This window comes from Alosa alosa, chromosome 6 (genome assembly GCF_017589495.1).
Source record: "Alosa alosa isolate M-15738 ecotype Scorff River chromosome 6, AALO_Geno_1.1, whole genome shotgun sequence".
Taxonomy (NCBI): Eukaryota; Metazoa; Chordata; class Actinopteri; order Clupeiformes; family Clupeidae; genus Alosa; species Alosa alosa.
In genome coordinates, this window is record NC_063194.1 from 31236320 (window position 1) to 31244500 (window position 8181).

Genomic DNA, 8181 nt, shown 5'->3' on the forward strand with positions numbered 1-8181 from the left:
TTTTCCATTAGGTATTTTCTGCTTCTGCTTCTGTGGTATTCTTCAACTTTGACACACACAGTACAGTAAGCCATGGTTCAAGAGAGGATTACTGACTACTGTGCAAGGCAAGCCAGTGTTTTCCTGGCACGTCTCTGTAATCAGGGTTTTCTGTTAACTGAGATCATCTCACCCATCCACTCCCTTATTCATTTGGCATTCCATTTTCCAGTTTGTGATTAGAACTAGATGTACCGCAGAGCGGTACAAAATATGACCGCCGCCCAGTCCAGCACATTTTTTCCACAAAAATAAATCACGCTGAAAGGCCTATATGATTCTAACTGTCTCACTAAATTGCATTATCCACACTCAATTCTCACTGGTATCTGCTAGACAACAAGTACCATAACATGATTAGTTCATAGATTTCACATGTAAAATTCATTTTATACAACCCCACCCCCATCTTGCCTGTTCATAATTCTGAGAAATTCTTGTGTGCATGTGTGTGTGTACAAGTGTATGTTTATGTGTGTGTGTGGGTGTGTGTGTGTGTGTGTGTGTGTGTGCGTGCTTGTGTGTGTGCCTGCGTATGTGCCTGTTTTGTGTATGTGCATGAATGCGTTCATAAGTCTACTGTGTGAGTATGTGTCATACGTATGATTACTGTGAATGTATGTGTGTGCGTGTGTATCTGTTTATGCACATGTGTGCACATGGAATGGGTTAAGATGACCCCTGGAGGCAAACAAACAAAATTGGTCATCCTAGGCCCTACGGTTCACAAGATATTCACAGAAAACAGTGTCTGCCCTACCCTCCTTTCAGGGGGTCCAGTCCAGCGGGGGCTACAGATCAAAACGAAAAATGATGGTTCCATGCTATCCATGTGGGGTTACATGCCCATCAAGTTTTGTGTACCCCGGTCTTTCAGTGTCCAAATTCACCCATTCTTCTCTGCTGAACTACTCGAGAAGTACTCATCACACAGATATCACATGAAAGAGCCTTTTCTCAGCTTTTAAACAGTGTTAGTTAGCTATTATATGCTGTGATAAACAATTCGTCAAAGAAATAATTTAGAATTTTTAAAGATGTAATCATTATTCAATGCGCCCATCTCCACATCCATTGGTCTCGGTGGAATATCTCACAAAGTCTTCACTCAACACATGACATCAGAATAAACAGCAGACCTTACCGAAAACAAAGTTGTATTCCGTGTATATTTAGTCGTTCCAGAGTAATTTTTCATTTCATACAATCTCTAGTGGCTGGCGGTATGTCACTCATTGGTTTAAAGGATTGTAAAATACACCCATGACTGATTATAAAACATAAGCCCCACCTTCTTGTGCCATGTGCCGAACGTTTGATAACGCCTCATAACTAAACCACACCGAATGTGGACTGGACAAACCCCTAAGCTATTCGCCAGTGACCATGCATTTTAGACTGTCAAAATATAGCCCAAGAGCACAGTTTTAGTGATGACCTCTGCACACCAGAGCACAGTGTTAGTGATGACCTCTGCACACCAGAGCACAGTGTTGGTGATGACCTTTTAACACCAGAGCAGTGTTGGTGATGACCTTTTAACACCAGAGCACAGTGTTAGTGATGGCCTTTTAACACCAGAGCACAGTGTTAGTGATGACCTCTGCATACCAGAGCACAGTGAATGTTTGATAGTATGTTTGTACTTGTATGTTACTATTCATTTTACAATACTATGGTGGCAGGGAAATATTTTTATTTTGCTTTCTATTAAATGCATATTGAATCCTTACCAAATGTATATGACCCTCACTGTTAGCCACAAAGTGCAATCACTCAAACATCAATTGGGTCTATTTAATTTTTATTCTGATTATTCATTCATACACAGAGCAATAACATGACACACAATGACAGAGAGAAAGAGAGAGATGTCATAGTTCTGTTTCAATGTTCCAGAGGGAAATGGGAATAAATTAGAGGTCTCTCCTCTCTCCAGGTGCACAGACTCATGCCTCCTTCTCGAATGTTCTCACCGCCACCACTTCTCCAATCTTCAATTTCTACACGGGAAGACAACAGTAGGACATTAGGAGGGGTGATAGAGTTTTAACAGAGAAGAGAGAGAGAGAGAATGAGAGAGAGACATTCTGATCCAAAACATTTTCTGTCTAGGATTTGAGTGTTGCTAGGGTGTGTACACAGCACTTCGGCCAAAGATGAAGAGAAACGTGTAGCCAAACACTTCTTACCGTGACTAACTTGTCGCTCACCAACTCTCTCTCGATGGTCATCTCCTTGCCTTCCCACGTCTGCCTCTGAACCAGAACACCGTTGTCCAGTTTCACTACATTCTGCAAGTACACACAAATAATCAGTTATCAACAGGTACATTTCCTCAAATAGCAAACCCTTTAGCTTTAATATTTCAAAAGTTTTACTGACATGACAATAGTACTTGTGTTATTAAAGCATGGCCAAACCTTGGTATCGATAAAAAAGACTAATAATATCAATGTTAACATCATTAATAATTGAATAACTAAAACAAACAAAAACAAAGATTTTGAGATAATGACTCACTTTAGTCTTTCTGTCATCACCGGTGGTCACCTCAAACTCTTCGTTCAGTTTGAACTTCATATCTTTTCTTTCCGTTTGCACATTTATGGTTCCATCAGCTGCCCACCGAGATGGTCATACTTGGTTTGACTTTGCACGCTATCTGGCTCTTAGCAAAGCCCACACCTGCAGAAAACACATCAGGTGCATCACTTAGCCAATCTGTAGGTTAACATGCCACAAATACACATACATATCTGTGCTGAATCCAATCTGCAGGTTAACTTGCCACAAATACAAATACACATACATATCTTATATCTCTATCTAACCCTTTCCACAAGAATGTTCTCAAATAGTTGGTGCTCAATTTTAAAAGAAACATTTTCATACCCAGTTCTTTGAGGTAATCCTCAAAGTTTTCACTCTTCACCAACTTCCAGGTCCCAAAACGAACTTCTCGCCATGATAGCTGTGGTGTGTGGTCTCTGGGTCTCTGGGGTGATGCGTCCTGAAAGTCCACGCTCAGGTGAGCAGGTGTGCAGTGACTCTCAGTCGGGATGCTTTTCAATCATCTCTGCAGCAAGGGCATGGCTCAGCCAGCCAATCAGGGCTTCGCGACATCACACCATGGTTTATTTGACATTCCAGGTAGAAAAAGAAGCGTGATCAAAGACAAGTTCCGCAGGTGTCTGGTGAGTCACCTTAGACTGGGTGAAAGGACTCTGCATGGGGATCACACAGATCGTGTGGTTTTGATTACTGAAATAACATTTGTCACTGTTTCAACATTTTATAGTGTGTTACGCTACTGTTTCAACATTTAACAGTGTGTTACGCTACTGATAAATAACATTTGGCACTGTTTCAACATTTTACAGTGTGTTACTGATAAATAGCATGGGCAATATCTTAACCCAATGACCTCTTAACCCACCAATGCCCCAATGCCCTGTGCCACACTAATACCCATGCCCATATAACACTAATGCCCTGTGCCACACTGATACCCATGCCCATATAACACTAATGCCCTGTGCCACACTGATACCCATGCCCATCTTAACACCAATGCCCTGTGCCACACTGATACCCATGCCCATATTAACACCAATGCCCTGTGCCACACTGATACCCATGCCCATATAACACTAATGCCCTGTGTCACACTGATACCCATGCCCATATAACACCAATGCCCTGTGCTACACTGATACCCATGCCCATATAACACCAATGCCCTGTGCCACACTGATACCCATGCCCATATAACACTAATGCCCTGTGCCACACTGATACCCATGCCCATATAACACCAATGCCCTGTGCCACACTAATACCCATGCCCATATAACACCAATGCCCTGTGCCACACTGATACCCATGCCCATATAACACCAATGCCCTGTGCCACACTGATACCCATGCCCATCTTAACATCAATGCCCTGTGCCACACTGATACCCATGCCCATATAACACCAATGACCTCTGCGACTAATACCCATGCCCATCTTAACACCAATGCCCTGTGCCACACTGATACCCATGCCCATATAACACCATTGCCCTGTGCCACACTGATACCCATGCCCATCCTTACATCATGCTCTTTGATGCCATTTGTCCCACAAGGTTTCTGTCTGGGACCCGGTGCCCTGTGCCACAGTAGGAGCATATCAACACTGCAGGCAGCTAAAACAGGAAAACCATCTTCCTGTCCGTGACCCTTACACACCATAACCATGGTGCCCTCTGCCACACTAAGGCCACCACAACATTCCTCAAACACACACACACACACACACACACACACACACACACACACACACACACACACACACACACACACACACACACACACACACACATACACACACACACACACACACACACACACACACACACACACACACACACACACACACACACACACACACACACACACACACACACACACACACACACACACACACACACACACACACACACACGAGCACACACACACACACACACACACACACACACATCATAACTGCGGTGCCCTCTGCCACAGTAGGGCCACGCTAGCAATCCTATTGTGTGTGACATGGTAAACCCCGACCTGTTTAAGAGAACCTGTTTGAATTACAGTACTACAACAAGAACCTCCTTGTGTGTGTATGTGTGTGTGTGTGTGTGTGTGTGTGTGTGTGTGTGTGTGTGTGTGTGTGTGTGAGAGAGAGAGAGAGAGTGTGTGTGGTGGTGTGTGTGTCTATGTGTGTGTGTTTGGTTTGTGTGTGTGTGTGTGTATGTGTGTGTGTGTGTGTGTGTGTGTTTGTGTGTGTGTTTCTGTGTGAGTTTGTGTGTTTCAGTGATGGAAATTAGCCCCTGCCACCAGCCAGAATTTATGCACTGGCGGGTGAATTTGGTCAACTTGTCAGCCACTCTTGGTGGGCAAGGCAGAGTTAGCATATACCACAAATATACAGTCAGATACGGACTCATTTTCATAAGCCCTGACGGTTAGAAATAAGAAAGTGTCTCGTAGGGATCATGTAATGTTGTCAGTAGCCTATGAGGGTAAATCACGCTGATTTGAAGTTACCTACCAGCGAGCAGCAGTCTCCCCACAGCATGGCGCAGCGCTTCACTTCAAAAAGTGCGTCCAAATTCACCCATTCTTCTCTGCTGAACTACTCGAGAAGTACTCATCACACAGATATCACATGAAAGAGCCTTTTCTCAGCTTTTAAACAGTGTTAGTTAGCTATTATATGCTGTGATAAACAATTCGTCAAAGAAATAATTTAGAATTTTTAAAAATGTAATCATTATTCTCTGCGCCCATCTCCACATCCATTGGTCTCGGTGGAATATCTCACAAAGTCTTCACTCAACACATGACATCAGAATAAACAGCAGACCTTACCGAAAACAAAGTTGTATTCCGTGTATATTTAGTCGTTCCAGAGTAATTTTTCATTTTCATACCGTATCTCTAGTGGCTGGCGGTATGTCACTCATTGGTTTAAAGGATTGTAACGCCCAAAATACACCCATGACTGATTATAAAACATAAGCCCCACCTTCTTGTGCCATATGCCGAACGTTTGATAACGCCTCATAACTAAACCACACCGAATGTGGACTGGACAAACCCCTAAGCTATTCGCCAGTGACCATGCATTTTAGACTGTCAAAATATAGCCCAAGAGCACAGTTTTAGTGATGACCTCTGCACACCAGAGCACAGTGTTAGTGATGACCTCTGCACACCAGAGCACAGTGTTGGTGATGACCTTTTAACACCAGAGCACAGTGTTAGTGATGGCCTTTTAACACCAGAGCACAGTGTTGGTGATGACCTTTTAACACCAGAGCACAGTGTTAGTGATGGCCTTTTTACACCAGAGCACAGTGTTTGTGATGGCCTTTTAACACCAGAGCACAGTGTTGGGGATGACCTTTTAACACCAGAGCACAGTGTTAGTGATGGCCTTTTAACACCAGAGCACAGTGTTAGTGATGACCTCTGCATACCAGAGCAAAGTGAATGTTTGATAACGTCTAGTAACTAAAACACACCCAATGTGATTACCTTTTAACACCAGAGCACAGTGTTAGTGATGGCATCTGGCTTATCTTCACTGATAGTTCACAGAAAGTGGGAGAGAGCAGGCGCTTTATTTTATTTGATCTTTTGTTTTGTTCTGTTTAGTTTTTGTTGTTATTTTGTCTTTGTTTGTTTTGTTTATTTGTTTACATGGATATAGGATGTTCCTGTCCCATGAGTGGGTTTGGGTAAGGTGTGTGTGTGTGTGTATGTGTGTGTATGTGAAAAGCAAAAGAAAACCTAGTTTTGTACTTTTGCAGAGAGCTTGACATAATATTATGGTGTCATAAAAATATGTTATGATCATTTTACAATAGAATGATGTCAGGAAAATGTGATACTATTAATTGCACAATAGTATGGTGGCAAGAAAATATGTCACTATTCATTTTACAATACTATGGTGGCAGGGAAATATTTTTATTTTGCTTTCTATTAAATGCATATTGAATCCTTACCAAACGTATATGACCCTCACTGTTAGCCACAAAGTGCAATCACTCAAACATCAATTGGGTCTATTTAATTTTTATTCTGATTATTCATTCATACACAGAGCAATAACATGACACACAATGACAGAGAGAAAGAGAGAGATGTCATAGTTCTGTTTCAATGTTTCAGAGGGAAATGGGAATAAATTAGAGGTCTCTCCTCTCTCCAGGTGCACAGACTCATGCCTCCTTCTCGAATGTTCTCACCGCCACCACTTCTCCAATCTTCAATTTCTACACGGGAAGACAACAGTAGGACATTAGGAGGGGTGATAGAGTTTTAACAGAGAAGAGAGAGAGAGAAATGAGAGAGACATTCTGATCCAAAACATTTTCTGTCTAGGATTTGAGTGTTGCTAGGGTGTGTACACAGCACTTCCAAAGATGAAGAGAAACGTGTAGCCAAACACTTCTTACCGCGGACTAACTTGTCGCCACCAACTCTCTCTCTCGATGGTCATCTCCTTGCCTTCCCACGCCTGCCTCTGAACCAGAACACCCGTTGTCCAGTTTCACTACATTCTGCAAGTACACACAAATAATCAGTTATCAACAGGTACATTTCCTCAAATAGCAAACCCTTTAGCTTTAATATTTCAAAAGTTTTACTGACATGACAATAGTACTTGTGTTATTAAAGCATGGCCAAACCTTGGTATCGATAAAAAAGACTAATAATATCAATGTTAACATCATTAATAATTGAATAACTAAAACAAACAAAAACAAAGATTTTGAGATAATGACTCACTTTAGTCTTTCTGTCATCACCGGTGGTCACCTCAAACTCTTCGTTCAGTTTGAACTTCATATCTTTTCTTTCCGTTTGCACATTTATGGTTCCATCAGCGTCCACCGAGATGGTCATACTTGGTTTGACTTTGCACGCTATCTGGCGCTTAGCAAAGCCCACACCTGCAGAAAACACATCAGGTGCATCACTTAGCCAATCTGTAGGTTAACATGCCACAAATACACATACATATCTGTGCTGAATCCAATCTGCAGGTTAACTTGCCACAAATACAAATACACATACATATCTTATATCTCTATCTAACCCTTTCCACAAGAATGTTCTCAAATAGTTGGTGCTCAATTTTAAAAAGAAACATTTTCATACCCAGTTCTTTGAGGTAATCCTCAAAGTTTTCACTCTTCACCAACTTCCAGGTCCCAACGAACTTCTCGGCCATGATAGCTGTGGTGTGTGGTCTCTGGGTCTCTGGGGTGATGCGTCTGAAAGTCCACGTTCAGGTGAGCAGGTGTGCAGTGACTCTCAGTCGGGATGCTTTTCAATCATCTCTGCAGCAAGGGCATGGCTCAGCCAGCCAATCAGGGCTTGCGACATCACACCATGGTTTATTTGACATTCCAGGTAGAAAAGAAGCGTGATCAAAGACAAGTTCCGCAGGTGTCTGGTGAGTCACCTTAGACTGGGTGAAAGGACTCTGCATGAGGATCACACAGATCGTGTGGTTTTGATTACTGAAATAACATTTGTCACTGTTTCAACATTTTATAGTGTGTTACGCTACTGTTTCAACATTTA

General features: G+C 42.3%; 1 pseudogene; it reads right to left on the reverse strand.

Moving 5' to 3' along the window:
• Positions 1 to 1826: 1826 nt before the first annotated feature.
• LOC125295923 lies at positions 1827 to 7908 on the reverse strand (annotated as a pseudogene).
• Between the last annotated feature and the right edge of the window lie 273 nt (positions 7909 to 8181).